This window comes from Notothenia coriiceps, unplaced genomic scaffold, assembly GCF_000735185.1.
Source record: "Notothenia coriiceps isolate Sejong01 unplaced genomic scaffold, NC01 NC01_scaffold00007371, whole genome shotgun sequence".
NCBI classification, from domain to species: Eukaryota; Metazoa; Chordata; class Actinopteri; order Perciformes; family Nototheniidae; genus Notothenia; species Notothenia coriiceps.
Window position 1 is genome coordinate 376,530 of NW_011340072.1, and position 23,898 is coordinate 400,427.

General features: G+C 40.6%; 1 long non-coding RNA gene across 2 annotated transcripts; it reads left to right on the forward strand.

Annotated features, from left to right (window-relative positions):
* The first annotated feature begins 1,357 nt into the window (after positions 1–1,357).
* LOC104944017 (uncharacterized) lies at positions 1,358–21,455 on the forward strand. Of its 2 annotated transcripts, none has more exons than XR_798184.1 (3): positions 1,358–1,408; positions 5,310–5,410; positions 21,369–21,455. It is a non-coding gene; the product is annotated as an uncharacterized lncRNA (long non-coding RNA). The 2 variants fall into 2 exon arrangements; XR_798183.1 differs by lacking the exon at positions 1,358–1,408 and adding an exon at positions 4,244–4,369.
* Positions 21,456–23,898: the final 2,443 nt, after the last annotated feature.

Sequence of the window (23,898 nt, forward strand, 5' to 3'; positions counted from 1 at the left end):
AAACCAAACTAGGAGGCAGGCAACGCTGAATAAAAATACAGCTGTTCCACAACTTTAAGATGTTCTTCTGGTTCCTGATTTCCATCACCAGAGGGAGCAAAAGTGCCTGATTTCAACAGAAACAGAAAGGCAATCACCCACTATTGAATCAATGAAAACACCCAGAACATTCTACAAGCAAATGAACTGATCGTGAATAGTTCCTCGTTTTATGTTATTAATATTCTGAGGGATTATACATTCTATTTATAGCATCTAATTTCCTTTGCATGAGAACTCGCATATTATTGTAATCACGAGTCTAACAGAAATGACAACTTATTCATTACATTTACTTTATATAACTGGGACAAATGTCACTTCATTCACTGTCAATCTTGCCTTTGGTTGTAAAGCAAACATTAACATAAGGGGGAGTCATGAAAGGATTGTAGCCAACATGGGAGTGAGGTGTTGTGTTGGTTGACTGTATTGAAAGGCATGTGAGGTTAGGCAGGTCCATGCTGTCACAGACGAGGCTGATGAACTGAAATAGTAGTGTCTCTCCCCAGATGCTAGAGAGCTGTGAACTGCACAGGCATGTCAGATGTATGTGTACACATTCCACTGTCTGTGTCAGGGAGAGCATGCGGTTAATTTTCAAACACATTTGCATAAGTCACCTTTCAGTGGTCTATATGTGTATAGCCTTCAATGTTGTTTTTTGTAGTAATCAATTAATCGTTTTGTCACTTCTAACTTCAGTTAAAAGTCAATAACACCCGGCACCACTAGTTCTCACTCAGAGGCCAATGTAATGTCTGACTGTTTAAAGAGAGCAAATCGTCACATTTTGGACTAGAACTGAGCTTGACATATCACATTTTATTGATTTATGACCTTTTAAAGGTTATTCCGACCTCTCTGGCTTGCTTCTCTATTTTACTTCTGTTTCCATTGCCGCTTATTTTCGGTTTATTATGGCATGACATGTCATATGACATATGAAATATATTATTCAACTCTTTTTGAAAGCTATTCATTTCAGTTTTGAAAAATGTTACCGATCGGATGTATCATGAAAATAGGCATATTTGAAAACCCTGCCGGTCTCTGACGGATTTAACTGTAGTGTGCTTGTGCGCACGTACCGCACTGTGTATGTGTGTATCCAGTTTGTGCCGCGCTGTGATTTTCTATTGGTCCGCTTAAGGAGCCGTGTGGCACCTGATTGGCTGTGTTGTGGGTGTGTGGTACTCACTTGCTTGACTGTTCTTCATTCTAATTTGCCGAGAGGTACTCTGTAGCATTATTGGTTGGAAATGGTCAGTTTCCTTCCTGACGATTGGTCAGCGCTTTTGTCATCACACAAGAATGCGGAAGTCTTGCAGTCTACTGAGTCACCGTTGTGTCAGCTGATTCTTTCTGAGTGAGTAACTCGATTTATCTTTTAAAAATGAAGTAACTTCTAAATAATATATTGAGCTTGACATATTCCCAGGCTGTCAAACTTGTGTTGGACGTGTGAACCTTAGCGGTGTGTCATTTTCTGTTGGTATGTGAGCGAATTAGACACACCAGCCTCTAGTAATCTCGCTATCCGGCGGCTAGCATGATGCTAACGTGTGCAAACACCACACACACACACACACACTTTCGGTTTGTCAACTAGTCGCCTCCTAGTACAGTGCCAGCCTGTAGTGAGTCCACTTTCACTTTCACCTCTTTAAACTTTATCACTGCTATCATCCGTTAACACCTGTTGTGTTGTCACGAGCCTGTCACAGCACCTGTTATTCTCTGGAGCTGACACGTTTACCGGTAATGATAGGTAATATGATGAATTGGAAATGGGGGACCCTGATGTAAACAAGACGAAAGTCTTTCTCTGGTCTGCATCCCCTTAACAATTGTATGTTTTGAGCTGTACTGTACTGTACCCAATATACAAGCTGTTAATAAACTTTTCAATCAATCAATCAATAGATATTTCTAGTTCAATGGTTTTTCTGTTTTTGTTTGAGGAACAGAAGAATCCCCCACATGACTGGAATTTTATTTTATTCTCAGGAGGAAGAGAAACTGTTTTTAAAAAACAAACTTCATAATGTTCACCACTATTACTGTCTTTCTGTAAATACGTTCCTTTGTTTAATACTTAATGTCTATGTTACCCTTACAATGTACATCATTTAGCCTTTGCCAACTTTATTTTAAGATACATTTTCATATAGCTAAGGGGTGTTCTTGGCATCCAATATCTGTATAATTTTTTTAACTTTGCTTGGTAGATAATAATAGTTTCGTGTTGAACTTTTTTTACATTAGATTTGTTAGCAACTGTAATCACATCTTGATTATGTGGCTGTATCATCATAGTACCACCTTTTTTAATAATTAAGATGTGAGACTGAGAAATAGACTATTAAGTGAATGATACACTATTTGCACATTGAATACAACTGCATGACAAATATTTGGTATGTTGTTGGTATCATGCATTTCTTATACATTTACAGTAGCTTGTTTTATAAGGAGCGTCTAGCTAAAGGTAAAAGTCTATTACAATAACTCTTCAATACCTGATATAATTATGAATAATACATCTGCTGCATCAGACCTCATCATCTATGGACATTTAGGATTAATCTGAAGGTCAAAAGACAAAGCTTTTAGTCAGGTGCTACATTTTTTACACATGTTGTCAATGGCATTAATCACTGGCTCCTAAAGTAGCTGCCATCACCCACACCCAACACTCCAAACATGATGTTAAAGCTTTGTTCAAAGTCAAACAAGCTGGCCAAATGCTTTTTATTTTAAGATCGATATTCAGTTATGCCTTGAGAATTATCCAATTTGTTTGTCAGTTATAATGTTTTTTATTTGAAAAGTATTTGGAGGGTTCATGTTTGGAAAACTGCAGATGAATGTGTTTTTGTTAAATGCAAAAAGTGTTTGCAAAGAAACATATTAATATCATATACAGTTGTATAGTTTTGGTGCAGAGATTCAGATACTATATCAATATAAACATGTCACGTGATACACAGCCCTATAAGTTATATTGAGCAAATTCCAGGGTAGAAAATGATCATGTTGTAGTTTTTTAACAAAGCAACAAGACCTTAAATCATCGTCAGTAATTGACTGTTTGTTTAATCAATGCACATCACGTACAGTACACAGCACTATCAATGACATTACATTTGAAGGCAGGATTTCACATGCTTAGGTTTGCATAATGCTGGAAGGTGTGTGTACTGGTATCTGGAACAAAGTAACACCACTCCTTTTTTATATACAGAGGTACACACCCTTCTGTTCACTGGATGTTTACTTCACTGACAACATCTAAGCTGCTTTGTTTTGTTCTTCACAAGCATATCCTATAAACTGGGGACTGATGAGAAATCATGTCGGAAATAATAGTCTTTGTTTTGATACAATAAGTTTCATTCAGCTGATACAATTTACCAAAAGGGTTTGCAAATCACAACGAAGTGTCTCTTGCAGCAGTTAATTCTCCAAATTGTGGTGCCTTGAAAAAAAATAATATATATATATAATAAATTCACACTCAAAACGTGATTGATTAACTTAATTTCCCCCCATTTTTTTAGAACTTCATCAATTATTACTTGTCAAATATCTTATTGCATTTTGCTTTTATTAAAGCACCAACTTTTCTCACTTGCCATAAAAACACTTGTAAAAAGTGTAATAATACAAAGATGTTTGTATTATATTCTGCATTGTAAAAATGTTTGGTGTAATTTCAAGTTGCCCATATGAAAAGATGGAAGGAAATGTAAACATATGTCAGGCTAAAGTTAAGTCATTCTGCCCATAAATGGCCTCATCATCAATGAATGCAGCTTTAAAGGTTTGGTCACCTTAAACCTCATTATGTTAATAGTGTTACTCTCACCTTTAACAGGCCTATTGCTGTATTATATTGGCTGATGCCGTACTTTTGTTGAGTCAGTAGGTTATTATATTCCCTAGAGTGAGATATTGTACCTTTTTTGACGGGTTGTCTACATGTGATTATTTCTACATTCATGGCTGATTAGCAATGGAAGCCATTCCTTTTAGTAAAATGAGTACTGAGTGGAGGGGACTGAGTCAGGGTCAGGATCCGTCCCCTGTAGTGTGGCTTCTTTCTCTTTGAGAAGCCTGGCACATAGTGAGTGGGAGGGAACGCGAGTGAGCAATAGAGACAGAGCGAGGGAGGGAGGGAGTGAGTATGTCATGCCCTGGATTACAACCAGTATGTGTTTGGGAGACGGAGACTTCTGCTACTTTGCTAAGCATTGAGCTTTAATTCAATCTTAAAAGGTAGACGCCACAGAAAGTGTCCTGTGCACTGCTTCAGCCCTTTGACCAGGTAAGAGTAGTCAACTTTGTGAACAGTTTTTTGTGAGTTGGACGTTTTTTCTTTTAGTGGAGCTGTGTGCAAAGGGGGGTGTGTCTGGAAAAAAAAGTGTAGGGAAGTGAGACGACGGCACTCAGCAGCGAGAACTTTGATCCAGTTTCAAGTTGTGTCCTTGTAATGAATGTATTGTACTGAACGGTTCATACTAAACACAATGAAGTATTTCTATGTTTTGTATAACTGTGTGTATCACTCTCCTTAAACGTACACTGAGCTTCCTGTTTGAATAAGCTTGAGCACAGGAAGAGAAGAAGTGCAATATCACAGTTTTACTTTTCATATCAGTAATTGAAGTGTTTGTTAAGTATGTCCTGTGTGTTCATATATTGACAGTTTCCTATCCCTTTATTGTATTAGCAGCCACATTTCAGATATTCAGTATATCAAATAATTGTACAACCGTTGGAAGAACAGGATATCTCCTTCGGCGTGCCAACTCAGCTGTGTGAGTGTGTTGGGCGTGTTGTGGAGTTTGTCCACCTCCAGCTGTACACTTCTCCTTCGGCTATCTGTTTGGCTGCTCATAATCTGACGAGGAATGTCGAGTTTGCATTTCCTGTAAATCAGAGTGTCTCTCTTTAGGTCAGGCCGGCTGCTCAAAGGTTTCCATCGTCACACTTCAAGCATGTGCCTGCATGTCTGTCTGCAGAGCTGCATGTTTGGACTGTGTTTACACATTGACCTGATTTGTATAGAGTGGTACTTAAATCCTTACTTGTCTTCTTCAACAGTTGCATATCTTGTGATTGTAATGCCAGCTTTCATTTTACTTACTGCTTTTAATTGAGGTTGGTTGTGGAATCCAACCCTTTATGCAATCACTCACTCCTCAACCGCCCACACACACTCACACACCCAATGTCTGAGGGTAGTGTGTTTTCTGTGTTGGCAGGAGCCACCGCTGGCACGGCAGAGCCCAGTGGACAGGAGGAGAGGGAGGGATCTGAAGAGGAGTGCCCGGACCGATCGTCTACAGCACCGGCTTGCAGCATGGTGAGCCACTCACACTCTTTGCATGTACAGTACTCTGCCGTGGTTTACTATCACACTTGTTGCTCTAAAGTCCTTATATGTTTCTCAAGTAAAAATGGCAAGCATGGACTTTTTACACTCACACAGGAAATGACACAATACTCTTGCAGGCTGAAAAAGTGTAGTGTTTTACAGAAACGACAAAATGCACAACCTTTTTTGTACTTTGGTCTTTTTCTTTTACTAGCCACACATGTTCTTCTTTGCTGCTCAGTCTATTGAACTTTTTAATTCAAACAATGTACCAGCTTTTATTTTTTACATTACATTACATGTTACTTGTTAGATGCTTTTATCCAAAGTGACATACTCAGTACTGTGGACAATCCCCACAGGAGCAATTTGGGGTGAAGTGTCTTGCCCAGGGACACAACGACATGCTGACTGCAGTGGGGTTTGAACCTGCCTCCCCTGATCCGAACACCAATTCACTGCACCACACGCCTCTTTCTGAATGTTTTTTCTTTTTTATAAAACATGATAAACAATGGATATCATAACGCATTAAATGAATAAAAAGAAAAAAAAGCCAGCATTTCTGCTTTTTAAAGTGTTTGAATAGAGTTATAGAAAATTGATAAAGATTGAGGGTTATGAAAGTGCTGCAGGGAACCTCCGTCGCCTTCCAGCGAAAACGGTCTTGGCATCTTGCCAGTAAGGAAGTGAAAGCTAGAATATCTCATCGCTGGGAGGTATTAAAGTTGTAGTCCTCTGCAAACTTAATATGGAAACATGGTGAAAGTTATTTTGTAATAGTATCAAAGTAGCGAAGAGCAAAATAATAATAATAGACAAGTTTCAATCATATGATTAGATAAATCCTTAACTGTATCGGGCAAAAGTTAACATTGTGTGAGCAACCGGTTATCCGCAGGTTCAAATTGTAAACCCTAAGGAAGCCTTGAATGGTGAACCCTTCACACCCAAGACACTTCTTGACAAGTGATCAAGATTGATTTAAAACAGGGACATACTGTATTTTCCATTACAGAGACATTGGGTTCAGTTCTTCGAGGCGGGACTTCCAGCTTCTCTTACACTCTTAACAAAAGTGCCCATGCCCATGGGGGGGTAATGTAACTGTGGTTCCATTAGCCAATCTTACAAGTAGCATTGAGGGAGGATTGGATTTTCTTGGATTAACAAGTATGCCCACTAGGAAGACTTTCAGAGAGCACAGACCGCTACCAAGGCCAAATGCCCTATCTTGGATGATGACAAAAGTATTAATGGGTTCTTCCTCCGCCCTTTGCTACAAGCTTTTACCTAGTTGAATGAAAATTGGCCTTGTAGTTTTTCTACAATCCTACTGAAATGGAAAAATATATATCAAACAATTCCGGCCTTGGTGGAAGTAATAAAACAATTGTATCCATAGTCAACAACAGGGATTGGCACTTCACTTCACTCCAGCAGTAGATTCCTCAGCAGGGCCCCAACTTTATTGAATTCTTTGTTTCATTCAGGAGCATGCTGGTGCATCAGTAAAGTTGTGTGTAGTAGCAGGTAACAGATGTTCCAGGTCTTTGATGTAGCTCCATGCCACGTGTCTCCTGTACAACTCTCTCTTTAGAGCAAACCCAGGCCCTCCTGCTCATATGAAGAAGCTCATGGTTATGTGACTGAAGTATTCAATGTGCGCAGCCTTGACTCGCACAACCCCAGCATGCACATTCAGTCATTGTAAAACTGAAAGTGAACCTCAGCTTAATGACCAAAATAAGTTCCATAATACCTTTGCTTTGTCTAAAGGGTGTGTCGAGACAACAATAGAGTACTAAAGTAGATTCTGTGTATTGCTTATGATTGCCCTCTACAGGATAGCAATGTCTTATCAGTACTAAAGCAAAATTAAGATGACGTTTTTTATATTGCGTAACATAAAAATGGAGCCTAATGTTGCAGAAAGATTGAGAAATAATCGTGCATCTTCAAGTTGCTACATGCACTTTTTTTTCTCGTGGACTGCTAAGTCTTAGATGTTGCTCTGTTGAACAAGCAGGGTTTTGTCTAATCATGCTGCAGTCGTGAGTTGTAATTACACTGAAGCATAGTAACATGCGTTATGCAAAACTATTTCTAGGTCACACAACTCTACGTCCATTTGAAAAGAGCCATGCAAGCATTGGATTTTTGTCTCAGGTAATTATCGGATTTCTATGTTAACAAGGAATGGACAAGTTGCTCAGAGCTTAAGAAATGTGCTTAGACATACAATTTCCTCTTAGAATAAATGTTTAGGTCTTCAGTTTAGGCATAAAGAATACTGTAAGTTGTCAAATATTTCAGATTGTGATGTCAAAACAAGGTATCTTTGGGCAAACCACGGTAGATGTACACTAGTCAGTATACACGATGCTATAAGAGAGGGAAAGCACTAAGGGAGCAGATGAGTGACACATTCCCCTCTACTCATGGCTGCAGCTTTTATAGGACAGAAATAGGAAGTGTAATAGGAGGATGTGTGTCCTAACGTTCTGGTCAACTGGGTCCAAAGAATGCCACCGTGGCCGGCTGCCCAGCTCGCAGCCTTTTTATGGGACACACAGTTGGGCTCTGGGCTTAATTGATGGCGGGGGCTGATGGACATATAATGTACCCACTGAGGCACGTCAAATGGGGACGCAGACCTCTGCTAGCCCTGTGTTGGAGTTTAGTATCATACGGGACAGAGCAGCCACATCATGGTCAGGCCTCATGACATTCTCAATATGCAGATAAGACATTCTATACTATGATTGTGGGTAGGGGGGCTTTATATAGCACTTTATGACATGCATGTGATTTTCCATGTTTGTCAAAAGAGACAATAAAAGGCAGGTTAATGTCATTTTAAGCAGTAATGGTGTTAAAGATGGCAAACAGTAAGCAGGTCCCACTTGTTTGACATAATTGTCTGTATTAGTTGTTGCCACATCTTGGCAGGAAAGTCTTTCCATGTCATGGTTTTCTTTATTGATTACAAGCAAGTTATTTTTAATAGGTAATCATTAATGAGACCAGACATTGTTTTGTTTTTGCTGCTACTATTGTTTAGTATTAGCCATTTCCTGTCCTTCTTTTTGTTCTGGCTGATAACCCACATTTAGGGGGCATTCAGTCATTTTGGATCTGCTGCCCAATAATCTGATGTATGAGTCTCCAAATATGTTCCCAAAACACTTGAATTACTGGGAAGATACAAAAAACATGGTGGTGATACGTGGCATACGCCTCATCATTTGTTTCGCCAACATGCAATGTCTGTAGTTTTTCATTTGAAAGAAGAACTAGTAGTAGCACTTTCAGGTGTGGTCAGAAGTGTGCTCATAAGGTGTCTGGTGCACGGAACCCAACATACATCACTGAAAAAAAGTTACAAGTTAAAGAACACTGAAGATTAGCAAAACGCCATGACAGAAATCGAGTTACTCCATGATGAAAATGCACAGATATTCATTTTATTTGTGAAACTGGGTTGATTAGTTTTCTCAGGTGGGACTGTGAGACAGTTGTTTGACAGGTAATACGATTCCTTTAATCCCACCTTGTGACACAGCCTGTCAAATCTTTCCAGCCTCCAGTTTCTTTTGCACTTAAACAAAACGGGGTAAGTATTGAGTTCACTCTGCCGTCTTCTCATGCTGCCGTATTATTTGCAGGATAATGCAAGCATGGAAACTAGGACAATGGGGTTGTTTTACCGTGCACTCTGTACCCATAATGGATGGTTATGTTACTTTGGTGAGGCTGTGGGGGAACTAACAGGCAAAGTTTTCTTACCAGAACCATCCAATGCAGGTGTTTTTGTGTCACTGCTCCATGGTTACCTGCTAGCATAAAGTATAGATCACTTGTATGTATGCCTTTTTCTGGCCAGAAGCTTACAGCCAGATGGTGCATTCCAGGTTGTTGTTGTTGGTGAACTTAGTTCTCGAAGGGACTTTTTGACCTTGCTCTGGGTCAGTGTCTGGTTTCTGCAGAAGCCATTAGAGGCAAGGGAGAAAGATTATTCTGGTGAGGCATGTTTCAGATCTAAATAGTTTTCTTTCTTGATTTAAAAAAAGAAGTTGTGCCATGATAATCTTTAAATGTCTTAATCTGGGGAGACAGAGGAGAGATTAAAGAAAAAGAAAAAAGACTTTTGTTTTAGTCTGGATAATTGTTTGTGTTTGTTGTTGTAATACTCCTGGTGGCCACAAGAGGCTGAAGCTCAGAACTAAAATGTGTTATAGGACTTTTTCTGGTGGTTTTAAATTCCTCAATGCACTCTTCACACAAGTGTGTCTGAGTATGTGATGTAACAATAATGTTAGAAAACAAGCTTTTAGTCCTATTTTTTTCCTGGAAAAACCTTTGTCCTCCTGACCTTAGGTCGCAAAATGCTGGTGACCCATTTCCATTTCGATTTGAGCAGTTTTCTCTTCTGTGTTTTTCTTTTTCTCCCTCAGCTCTCAAGGCTTCCATAGATGTGTCCTTTCATTCAATTCAACTAATGGTCATTTTGCTGTTTTGTTCATCTTTGTGTCTTTTATCAGAGTCTCTGGACCAGAACTGCTGTTTGTTTTAAGATGTTTCCATATTCAATTTGAAATGAATGCCTGAATGGACATAAGTTATGTGGGGGCGCTTGTGAACTCGTAGTCAGTTTATTGGATACCGCCTACATGCTAATGCTTGTGTAATGCATCACTTCAACTACTTCCTGCTTCAGGCAAACATTTCGGAGTTGACATAGCTAACTGTTATAAAAACACTCCTTACAAATAGAACTCATTACAGTATTCCACTAACCTAGAAACGTATTGTAATTAGGTGGGACACATTTATTGTAATCTGCAATTGCAGAATAGTAACAGACAGCAGCTTGTACAGTATGGATTTAAATTATATTAGGCATGCTAAAATAACAAATGTGCAAATATGTATCTCTCTATATGGAGTTTAGTTCCATAAACACAGCTAGTGCCTGGTGTATTATTTATCTCCTGCTATAGCTGTGTGTCAGCATGTGGGCTAACACTCGCTGGTTGGTGACTGGCTGCCCTCCTTTCCTAAAATAAATCCCGAGACACAAGAGGCCAAATCTGGAGCTCACTTTTGCAGCCGGTTTTGGCGGGGCTGGGCGGGCATAGAGGGGGAACATGCAGCTCAGTGTTTGGACTGTGGACACATTAGGATGTCCCTAATAATTACGCTGCTATATTTAGAAATGGTCCCTGCAGCTTTTGTATTTAAATTTGGATGTACTAATAAATAGAAAAGTTGATTTACAAAAAGCATATTTCACTGGTTAATGAGAAACTGAAAGCCTGAATATAAGAGTTACAATTCCATTTATTTTATAGTCTCACTAATCTAATTTAAAGAAAAGCACTCGTGTATATGAGAAGCCCTAATCATTGGGATTTTGCCAATTAACTAAAACCATCAGACTGTGATGCTGAGCGATTTTCTTTCACACATCATGCGACTGAGAACATGGCATCGATTTTACATTGCACATTCTCCTACTTCTTAATCACTATGACAGCTCACACACGCTTTTTACACTCAAAACCCATAAAACTAAGGGTTTTTGTAAAGCTGTTATTTTAGTGCAATGCATAATGCTTTATTGCCTTCTCCCATCGCCCATGGTTAATAAATACAGCAAGTTATAGGTTTACCATGTGACATGAAAGTGATCATCTGTAAGGTCCTGCTTGATTTGTGGAAGTGCACTTCATAGCAGCAGAGTCCATTGCCTGATGAGATGGAAGTCATACTGCACACAAGTGCAATGCATCATGGTTCCTGCAGCATAAGCATAACCCCTTTTTAATATATTGCCATTACAAAGATTATACATCTGAAGAAAACTCAGACTAGGCATAAAAAAAAATGGTGAGTTTGTGAATTTGGATCTATAAAATCTGCATGAAATGAAGTTGTTATGCCTTTGTATCAGTGACAGCCCAGGCTGGGGGCTTGAGGTTATCAGGGTATCTGCCGTCTGTCCATCTGTCCCATTCTCAGGAACTGCTGAAGAGAATTTCTTCAGATTTGGCTCAAAAATCCACTTGGAGTAAAGGATGAAATGATTTAATTTTGGGGATCAAAAGTCAAGGTCACTATGAACTCACAGAATACATTTATGGCTGTTACCAAAGAATATAATATATATTATATATGATATAAATACACCCTTGTATTATTTACTTTGTAAATATTTGTCCATACCAGAATGATATTGAGGGAACTTCTTATAATTTCTACTATGGAATACATTTTTTTAGACAGAAACCAGATTTTCCTGTAAATTCAGTATTATTCTAATTCTTTCTTGGCCTGCATGCATTTTTGGTTGGCGTCTTGCTAATTAGATACATATAAATCAGTTGTCTTGTTTTCTGTGTAAAATACCCTGAGGCACTGTATAGATGGGTATACATGATACTGTATACATCCAGTGATAACTGTATCTCCCATGTCAGAAACACATTACAGCCCCTCCCCCACTAAAATGAATCCTTATTTCAGTTTTGCTGCGTTGTGCATCATGCTCCGTGTACTACGCTATACGTGTTTCATAATGTGGGGTCATACAGCTGAAGGCGAGCGGCTGTCACGACTCTACCGGGGGAGGCTTGGGTAAGAGGGGGAAGGGCTGAGTGTCCCCCTGTTGTATAATATATATATATATATATACATATATATATATATATATATATATATATATACATCCAGTGACCTTCCCTGACTTTAGGCACAGGCAGTTACTGCAGTTAGGCTCTGTTCACTGCAAAGATGCCCTGCTCTTGTGTGGGACGGTGCCAACAACACACTCAGACACAGGTGAGGGGAATTTGTGTCTGTAGAATGCTGTGTCATTGGAAATCTCCGCATACACTCTCTCTCCTCAGCGCCCTCCCTCCTCTCACACATTTTTCCTCTGATCAATCGCTGCCAATGCAACGGATCTGTGTTGGGATACTGTCCTACTGTGTGTGTGTGTGTGTGTGTGTGTGTGTGTGTGTGTGTGTGTGTGTGTGTGTGTGTGTGTGTGTGTGTGTGTGTGTGTGTGTGTGTGTGTGTGTGTGTGTGTGTGTGTGTGTGTGTGTGTGTGTGTGTGTGTGTGTGTGTGTGTGTGAAAACACAGCTTAAAGCGGACAGTGTGTTTGCTTGAGCGAGAGCCACATAATGCTGCCGTTAATGGCTCGATCATATGATACATGCATGGCAGTTGGAGCATCTCCTTGTTGCCAGCGGCTGGCTTTACCGCCTTGTTGCTGAGGGAGAAGCATATTTACAAGGAGATGTCGGTGAAGGGTGAACAAGGAGGAGGGGGGAGGAGTAAGGGATGAGAGGGGAGAAATGTGAGAGAAAGGGAGAGGTAGATGCGCATGCAGAGGGTGGAGCTTAGCATCCGGCAGTTCCCTCAGTCTTCCTTTCTCTCCGGCTCTCTCTTCTAGCAGTTTCCCCCCATCCTGTCGCTACATCTCAAATGGCACATCTGCAGTGATTCCATTACTTTCTCTTCCTCACTCCAGCTCACCGTGTGGACTCTCGTTTGAATTTGTATGGACTATCCTCCCTTCTTCAGCAAGGCAACAGGGGCTGTCTCCAGACACCAGCGTGCTGTCTCTCCCAACTCAGGGAGCGGTGGGGGGGGCGGGGTGGCTTCTTGAATGAGAGTCTGGACTGGTGTTTTGGCACACAGCACCTCTTGAGAAGGAGGGGACGTGCAGACGGTTTGGGGGGGAGGCCGAGAGGGGCGGCAGGCAGAGGGGTTCGGAGCGGACGAGGGGGGGGGGGCTCCGGCTGGGAGAAGAATGGTGATGCCGGCTCCTCGTGCTCTGGTCGTGCTCTACAGGCTGCGTGTCGCTCAGGCACAGCCCTGCCTCTCCTCGACATGAGCTTCGCAGGAAGGGTGTCCTGCTCCATGCTCAACTGCTTTGTAAGTCCACAGGCTTTTTATTTGTGATGGGTGCCTATCAGATGCCCATAACTCACATGCGTGTGTGTGCCTATCTGTGGGGGAAAGGGGGGTTGGCAGGGAGTGTTGATGGACACGTGAGCGCTGCAGTTATTGGTGGGAAACCTACACACACATTCAAATAATTGAATCTCCTCTGTGTCTTCTCATGTGCATGATGATGAAAAGCTATTCTATTACTCTGAACTCCGTTCTTGAGCTGCCGTTATGTTGATTGTCAGGGAGGAGAGTGAGGGCCTGTCAGGAGGAAGATGTGTGTGCTGCTCAGAGCGAGCACACTGTGTTCAGAGTGGTGAAGTATGCTCACTGCAGTGGAGGACCTGCATTGAGCACGTTGTGCTGTTGGTATGTACAGAGGGATAGAGGAAGATGAGTGATGGAGAACAGGTGTTTCTCTCAGGTCGCATCTCGACACAGTGGTGAGAGCGGGTTTATGGATTAGGATCAATACAGGGTGTTCTTAGCCTCTTGCCCTTCAGCCTAAATTAGCTAATGATTTACATGTGGACCCATGACCTTTCAGTGATGTCCACAGTTCATTGTCTTGGCTTAGTAAGGATTAACATAGTATTATCTTAGAGCAAGTCTCTTTTTTTAACTAGACAACAAATAATTTCATATTCAATAGTGTTGAAGAACAGCAGTAGAAATGTCCAGGAGTTTAGCTTTGATTAAAACAAAATGATGACTGCTGTGTTCACTGCATGCTAAATTACTCGAAGCACACAAAGCTAAATTGCCTCACAAATTACAATATGATTGGTTGCTGACAGGCAGTTGAACATTTAAAAAGCTTTTCTTTTTTTAAAAGCACTCGAGGGCTACATCACAACACTTCTGCAAATCTTTATAAAGAACAATGAGGTCGAAACAGAATCACCAATTATTTTTTTTTAACGAATACTCTCTGGACTAGCTAAGCTAAAAATACCAAAGCACTGAACCAGCATGTTAGCATGTCGTTCTCTACCAAACTCTTGTCCCATTGACTTTAGCAGTTGAGATAACAGACACTTAATGGTCGTTCTGGTCTTTCCAGACACTCCAGAAATATAAGGGAAACACTGCAATGGCATTATTTTTGGCATGTTCTCCACTTGGCCTGTGGAGCTACTGTATATGGGAAACACTGCATTCAGTATATGTTGAGATATTTGACTTCATAAGTAATGGGAGACCATGAATGTCTACAGAAATCTCACAGCAATCCATCCTATAGTTATTGATATATTTCAGTCTAGTCCACATGCCGACTGACCAACAGTCTGATATTTCCACTCATACCTCATTCACACCAATGGTGTTTCAGGGCGGGATCAACTCCTGAACAACAACAAAAAGGCAGTGTTTTATCCAGTTTGTACACAACGATGGAGAAACTTAACAAGCAGCAGTGGTCCACTGAAGAGACCAGCTACCTACTGGGAATCTGGTCTTCCGAAGAGGTACAGAGGAAGCTGGAGCACAATCGGCCATTGTTGTTGTTGTCGGTGTCAGCTGTGAGGGGTTTCCGCACGGTTTGGCTTCATGAAGCAGGCACGCAAACGGTTACGTCATGACGCAAACGATGACGCAGCACCAGTCCGACTCTGGGCGATGTGGAAAGAGCCGGAGCTAAACCGAAGAACCGGTTCTGAACCTGAAAAGCTCTAGCACGGGCTTGAACCGGAGTTGCGTTGGTGTGAATGAGGTATCAGAGCCATGTAGCTTGCATGGCTAAATATATTCAGACGAATAGCTATGGCAGTAGTAACACTTAATGGAAATCAATTTTGATCATACTACTAAAAGCATTAGCAATCAGAGTGTTGTGTTGTGCTTGTAAGTACTGTATCTTGACAAAAATGTAGGTTTACTTGCAGTTATGGATGCTTACATGACAACTATCATCATTAACATTTGTAAAGGTCTCCTTTCATTTCAATCACTGTTTCTTCCAGAGAAGGTGTTGGTGGTAAAGTTTTATCAGCTGGATCAGGAAGAGCACAGCTGCTGGCTCCTGTTCTTGGCCCTTTGTAACCAGACATGGTCTGGCATTACACAATTTATGATCTCCCTTTAATATGTCTGTGGTGCAGCTGAGTCGGCAGTTCCAGTCTCTGTATAATTTAGTGTCCACGTCCTCTGTGGATCACAGCTCTGTCAGTCTGCTCCTGTGGAAGAGGGCTGCAGCGTTGTGCTAAGTTTACATCAGCCTGGCCTGTGTTGTTATCCAACTCTGATGGAAAACAATCTTCAGTTACTGTCCCCTCTATCTCCAATATATCATTTTTATATCCCTCTGCGATGTGTTGTCTGCATCAAATGGAACTATAAAAAGCCTGATTGAATTTGTTTAGATTTTTCCATGACTCAGATTATATTATACCCACTAGCTAAATGAATCAGGCCAAAAGCCTTTTGAGGATATGCTAGCTTTAGGCGATACCTTCTTGCACCCTTGGTTCTGTGACGGGAGTTGTAAATATCTACCTGGCAGTAAGGCAGTCATATTGCTAAGAACTATGCTGTACAGTATATGACACAGTCAATGTGTTATGTCGCCGAGGATGGAGCTGTGACCATTAGTTGATTTATAGGTTAGCCAGTGCCAGAAAAATAATCGCACACATTTTGATAATCATTTATCCTTTAGTCATTTTTTTATTCAAATATGGCAAGAAAAGTATGTTATTGCAGTGTCTCAAATATGAAGATAACCTGCTTTTATACCAAATAGAATTGACGGTAATTGGAGTTTGGACTCGCAAAACATGAGATTTTAAGACGTCATCCTTGGACTTTCAGAAGCTATTCCTGACATGTTATAGATCAAACAACTGTCTGTTCAATCTATAATAATAATATTATTGTAAGTTGCAACCCTATCTGAGGATGATATTATTACCACAAGGTCTTGTTGGAGGACAAATGCAACAAAGTGAGACAGAGCATTTTGCCTTTCTTGACTTGAAAGCATGTTATTCAAATGAGAGAATACCTGAGACTCTTTCATTTGTTTTCAGTATAAGTTGCCTAAAAGTTACCTGCACAGTTCAACTCCTTCTGTTTTCACTGTGTGCTACCTTTGAATTATAATCCAGTTCAGCTTGTTTTCAATGCAACATTCGCCGTGCTAGTTTTACAGTTCATTACATCTGCTTAATGTCACCTTGTGTTTTTCTTAAGAGGAACCGGTATGTTTAACTTGGAAAGATCTGTTCACTTGGTATGTTTCAGTTCTGCTTACTTATCCAAAATGCTGCCTAGTTCTCTCAGCTCTCTGAGAGCAACCCAAGACTAAAAATGGGAACATGGTGGACTATAAAATATTAACACGGTTTCAGGGAGGACGGGGAGAAAGAAAAGTGCATTTGGAAAGATTTGTCATGCTCTTCCATCTTTTCTTGACCTAAAACTATGACTGCACCAACGAACACAACTTGAGAAAAGAAAATATTTGATAGATTATTTTTTAAATGTTATATTTAGTTCTGTAATGTTTACATATTTTGTTCTGCTTTGTCATTTAATCCTCTGTTTCAATCCACCCTCATCCTTTCCAACAGTTTTGGGTTACATTTGAACATTTCAATGTGCCTGTGTTTGCATTTAATATGTCAAACACTGGATACTAAAAAGCAGACATAGAAGCACATGTCCCCCTCATATTAAGAAAAGGTCACCTCTGAATAATGAAGTGGTTCTCTAATCTGCACAACTCCAGGACAAAGCCCCGGTCAGATTAAGTAAATAATCTGGTGAGTAAAGGCAGCAGCACATTGTTTCCAAAAGCTTCAGACAGAGGGCCTCGAAAAAGAGGTTGTTGTATCCATGGCAACCAGACACTTATTCATAAAGACTGAGCCTGTGGCTTTTTCTCTACCTGTTTTACCATTGTCATTTTTCCATTCACTCACATGCATAAATCCATCGAAGGTAGTTTCTCCAACAGACCTCCCCAGAGCAATAGAACCTTATTTCAGTTTTAAAAAAGGAGGCCTTCACATCCTCACTGTTTAACTGCTGTATCTGGGCTGTCTAGGCAAGGCAAGTTTATTTATATATCACCTTTCAACACAAGGCAATTCAAAGAGCTTTACAAAAATGAAAGACATTAAGAAAATTGCATTTAAAAACGGTCATTAAAAAGCAAAGATAATAACATAAACATTTAAAAAAAAAAATACATGGATAAAAGTTACAGTGCAGTTTAAGATATGAATAGTTCAATTAAAACCAGCGGTAAAAAGAAAAGTCTTCAGCCTAGATTTAAAAGTAGTAAGAGTGACTACTGACTAGACTGGCAGCTGACAGTCTAGTCAGCTGCCAGTTGATCCTGTCACTGTACTGCAACTCATGTCATCAGGACATAACATGTGTTCTACACTCTGACATTAATATTTCAGAAATACATGGTGGTGTACGTGTGTATGTGCGCATGCCTGTCAGCTCCAGCTTTCTGATTGCTGGGTGGACAAAGCTGGGGGGGGGGAATGGGGGTGGGTGCGCAGGCTCACAGCAGTGACGAAGCAAAAACTTGTAGGGCACAGGACAAGCTGCGCTCCATCTTTGTGAGTCGGTGGAAGTGAGGGCATTTATACTTTCCTTTTTACATGTGTAGGATGATTGTCCAGACATTAATAAATGGACAAATCATGCAAAGCCGAGCTGCCTCTATGCTTGTGTTTGAATGTAAAGTAGACATCAAGTCTTCTCTGTTTCATGAAGCTGTGATATCAAGGTTATCTGCATGAATAGTAATGTGTATATGTTCAGCACCACTTTATCATGTATAGACAGCTTATAGCCTGTGTTGTGTATTTACACAATATCTAAATCATTATTAGTTTGCATTTTCTTTGTTGCTGTTTTCTAGTACATTGTGTTCTTGTGGGCCTCAGAGGAGTGCAACGTCAGGAGAGCTCCATAAGAGAATTAGGTAAATGGTGCCAAGTATCTACCAGGGAGTGCAGCACAAGAAAAAGATAGGATCCAAAGGAGTGGATGGAATATTGACGTAGGATCTGTGTGTGTGCGTCAGTGTGTTTAAAGATTTAATGCAATTGCTCTCAGCTGATTTGCATTGAATTTCTTAGGGGGTGGTTCTATAGCAATATCTCCTCCAGTGATTTATGATGGCTGTCTGGCATGCCAATGTCATCTTTATTCCTTTTTAAAAATAAGACTGGAATGAGTCTGTACCTGGACTGCAGGCTGGTGGTTCAGGCTGCCCAGCGACAGTCTGTGAGATCAACCTATAATGACCTGACTCTCGCAGGACTCCTCTGACTGATGGCTACTGTCATGGCCCAGCCACTCTCGAGTGAAAATAAGTCAAATTGATGACGCAGTGCTGTCAAATCAGTCTGATGCCCGAGGCTGACTCAGGTCAAAGGTCCAGAGATTAGTGGTGTTGCATTGCAAAGAGATTTGTATGAGTTCTAGGCTGGCAAGTGTACCAGTCTGAAAATGACGCACTTAGTATGGCTGCAATATATCTGTCTCAGAATGAGTTTTATATGCATTTAGACTTGGAAAAAGGCTCATTAGCTTGTTCGTGGATGAGGAGCAGTCATGTGGGGAATGTCTTTTTGATGTGAGCTTAAGATATTTATTCCAGTATCAGAGATGAACAAATGTTTTGAAGGCAATAATATTTAGTTGAAGAATTACAAAGTGTGAAAAATACAACCGGCTCAGCTTACTTAAGATGACATGTACACTGTTTGCATCATCTTTCTCAAAAGTAGCACATTTTGGTTCTCTATGTGTTCGGCTAAAAGGCTAGTGGTGGGGCAAACCATCTTTACAAAAAATCTATGAACACTAATGGGTTGTGTTCCTATTCTTCCAGTTGTGGTTACATTGTGTGAATGCAGCAATATGCTAAAAATAAATGTCCAACGCATTACAACATTTAGTTTGTGTTATCTGGAAATGGAGCATTAGCATGAATATAAAGGCAACATTTGGAGGAAATGACGGCCATGGTAATGCCAGACAGCACTTAAAGTTGACTTATCAGTTTAAGAGTGATAGGCCTCTGCTGGGCACAACCTTGACACCCAGCTCCATGACTGCAATTAGCCCTTTTATTACGATGTATGGTTAGGAAGAAGAAGATCGATAGATAGATAGATAGATAGATCGATAGATCGATCGATCTGTACCGGCAAAGGGCTATTGGTCTAGTTTCTGCTTAAAGGCTCATCCTGTAGGCACACGCTGTCATTTCCATGTCAACGAAGCTGTAAGGTCGCAGAAGCTGACATAATATGGCTTGGCTATTCTAATCCTATGATCTCTATGCCTTCCAAATCTAATGGTGACGCCTGGTGACTTGTATAGGAGAGGTTGTCACTGTAGAAACACTAACTCCATCTGTTAGCAGAAAAGCCCAATGGGTGGTCATGTGGTTCAATCAGCGGCTTGGACCCTAAGAGAACAAATATTGTAAACACGACAGGAGGTCTGCATGTGAGACATCAAAGGCATTCCAGAAGTAATGTATGGCATTTTGAATTGTGTTGTTTTCCTGGGACACACGACCAACCAGAGTCAGTAATACTACCTGCATTCTGCCTCCTTCTAGTCACCCTGCCGGACCCCGTTGCCGTTTTCATTAAGAAACAGCGTCGACATACGGTCCTACTTGGATGGAGAGGCCAAATCCAGCAGAGCAGTAAAGGTAGCAGTGTTCAGGCAGCCGGAAAGCAAATGGGGTTCATCAACAACCGAGGAGAATACTCAGTTGCTACAGAAATGTCTATGTAAAAGGAGCGTATCACCTATTTGTTTTAGCAGGTTGTCCCATGTTTAGAAAAAACGCACTTATGCAGGTACATTTTGCATTTAAACATCACAAATATGATCCAAACCATGATGCACATCAATATTTTGCACCTTATATATAAATGCACTTTATATATTTTGTAATTAAGAGAGAAATTAACAGGGCAAAGCTTTCCCATGGGATTTTTTAAATAGTATTTCAAATTCAACCTTTGATTACATTGACCTAGAGGAAGTGCTTCCTTATTGCTCAAAATGGTTTAATCTCTATAAGAGGTCAAAGAAAGAGCATGAATCATGAAAACTAGTCAAGTGTGAAAGACTTTACTAAGTCCCTATATCTTTGTTTGCACAAGACTGTGACACCCAGTCACAAAGTCTACTGGCACCTCATGCCCAGCACTGTCTTATCATTTTCTCATGCAATAACCACATGCACAGTGCCAAAGCAAACAGAATATCAATTCTTAAAAATTGCGTTCCTCCTTTAGCATCCTATTCGTAATCAATCAAGGAAAAGGCTATTTAGCATCAAGTGGTGCACTTTTCAACACCTAGGTGGATCACAAGATTAGTTGCCGCCAAAGGGAGATTTGGAGCATTAGTGAATATTGAATCTCCTACGTGGCTTCTGTGAGGTGGCTTGTGCGGATTGTGAAATGTCCCCTGGCATGAATCTAGCATCAAAGGCTATCAACCCAGATAAATGTTCAATGAGATGTATTAACTTTGGGTTAGTTTTATGAAATGTTGTTTTTTTTGCCTCATTCTAGTCTTCTTTGGGTTGTAGAAAAAAGACAACAGGATTGCAATTTGCAGTAGAATTGTTGTGATATACCAAACTTGTCAAATGAAATAACCATTTGTAAAGTCAAAAGTGTTTTTCCCACAATAGTGATCCTTACTGTAGGTCAGATCAATGAAATATGAAATCCTCCATCTTTGCTAACTACATCTAAGCATTTTAGACCATTATCTGTGCATAAACCACAGGTTGTGTGCTTCTTTTTTACAATCCAAAAATGTAAAATATAAGGTCCATTCATAATTATATGTTATTGGAATCAGCTGTAAAAAAAAAATCTATATCCTGCATCCCTACTTTTACTTTGTGTATTCTATTATGTGTTTCCCACTGTTGTGTTGCCAGAACAGTGTCTGATGGCCTGCTCGGTTTGTGTCTCACAGGGTGAAGAAGGGCCTCCCAGTCTGGAGTACATCAAGGCCAAGGACCTGTTCCCCCAGAAGGAGCTGGTGAAGGAGGATGAAAGCCTTCAGGTGAGTTTAACATTGTTAATCAACCATTGACAATTATCCCTCCAGAGCCTTGTCTGCTCTGACATGTTAGCTACATGTCTGTTGAGGAGACAACCAGGAGCACTTTCAGATATTGATCTCATTATGTGTTAATAGTGTGATTGCCAAGTTATCACAAGAGTCATACGTCAGCAGGACAGAATTGATGACACTGTCCGAACACTTTAACAGTACAGGAAATCAAGACGGATTTAAACATTCCAAGTATGTCTAAATGTTTGAATGTCAGTGCAGCCGCTGCCCACGTTCTGCAAAAAAAGGCTGATACTACTAACAGAAAAAAAATGTATTTGGTATTTATTTAGGAAATAGGTCCTGTTTGGCGAAGAGATTAAAACACACCAGGTGGAGGTCTACTCTCTCCTGAGAGCACTTCACTGGTTGGCTCAGTGTCAAGTTGAAACAATTACTTAAGAGTTTGGTGCATGAAAATACATTTCGTCATCTTCTAAGCCATCTAAAAAATGACTCCAATTGAACTGTAATGATACACTTTTAAATTCTAAGATGTAACCTTTAGAGGTCAGTCCCCAAAAGGTGTCTGTACCCTCCACTGTTCTTCAGAAAAAAGCAGAAGTTACTGCAGAGGATAAAGAACAGGCAGGTGAAAAGCACTGAAGTGAGAGGGATTTTAAGTCTATTTCACGGTGAAGATGCCAGAAGCAACATTTTGACAGACAACTAGCGCTGTACCCTGTGGTGTGGTGAGGGAGTGCTCTCTGGCTGTCTGCTGGTTAATGGAGCTGAGCATTATGTGTCTGGAGAAACTGGACAAAGGGTAAAGGAGGGGATCTGCCCAGCCAGGGGGTCACTGTCTGCTGGCCAACGAAAGCATGTATAACCTTCGAAGAGTATCTGTTCAAATGAGGCTTATTGTTATGCTTTTTTTTCATTACTAAATAGGCCTGCTAGAGTATTAAATATTGATTAATTTGCTGATTATCTTCTAGATTAATCGATAAGAAAGAACAAATGACCATCAAAGTTTCTCAAAGTGAGTTTAAAGTCTGGTTCTGTCAGTCAAAAAACCAAGGATGTACAGTTTCTCATTATAACAAACTATTGAAAAGCAGGACATTTGAGGGACTGAAAAGAGCATTTTCTGCCAATTTAGCAAGAAACAGTTATCAGTTAATCAGTAAACTGTTAATCGACTATCAAAATATTCAGTGGTTATTTATTTGTTTATCAACAAATCCATTACTTGAATAATTGTTCCAGCTCTATAATAAAAGGGATGGGCGACAGTGAGTCCTAGTAGTTCTTCATTTCCTGCTCAGCAATGTGAGGAAACTTAAACACAGTTTCTAACCTCATTCTGTCTCTGCTTTTGTTTTATTCTCTGTGTTTGAGGGCATCCCATGATAGTTTCCCTGACAGCTGAGCAAGCAGATTAAAAGCATTCCCTTCCGCAACACATTTATTACCCTGCTGCATTTCCCCCTGTATGCGTGCAAGCCGATATGCATGCATGCATTTGTGTGCGTGTGCACACGTGCATGTCCTCACAGGCAGGCTGCTTAAACCGGAAGTCACGACTCACAAGTGAGAGAGTGTTATTCTCTCCCCGGCTCCCTCTCTAATATTTCTGCTGCTGAAGGCTTCATAGAGGAAAACGTGACACAGGATCTTCTGCTGCACTTGCTAGCTGCTGGTGACTCATGAGCCTACTTTTGGAGCACAGCGTGTTCAATGCAGCTTGCGGTCTCTACAGCATGTTAACTATGGCCCTCTCAGCTGGGCCTGTTGGGTCTCTTCCACAGCAGAGCAACACGCAGACTCGTCCCTGCTGCTGTGATTATATTTCATGCAAATTGGCCGCGTCCTCTGACTCAGGAAGAATACTTTTGTCTCCTTTTTTTATTTAGTAAAACTGTATTTACAGCTTTTTTTTTCTGTCAACTGAAGCGTGTTCAGCTTTGTTTGGGTGCCAGCTGTATTTGTGTGCCACTGTCAGTTAGTTGAGCTAGATATTTGTAACATTTCACTTTTTTTGAAGTCCCAGTGCAGAGTGCCAGGGGGCTTGCTGCCTATATTTGGTTCTGTTGGTGTCTGAGAGCAGAGTACTACGTGCTCCATTTCCCAGGTTAAGCTGTCCTCTTTGCCTCATCATGCTTCCTGTCTGGGCTCACTCACACATTTTGAGTTAGAGATGAGCAGCAGCAGGTGCCGTGATAAATCAGGAGTTTGAATCAGCAGTCATCAACAGCTTTTTGATCCCTTGCCAATGGACTATATATTTCACATTTAAAGAGAGAAAAGAACAGTTTTACTTTACAATGGATCTATGGGCTTGGCATCAGTTGTAAAACATAAGATGACTAGTAGATGTTGACTAGTGTTTCTGGGTCTGTCGGTCACGTCCAGCCGGTGTGCTCCGTGTAATGTTATTTCATGAAAC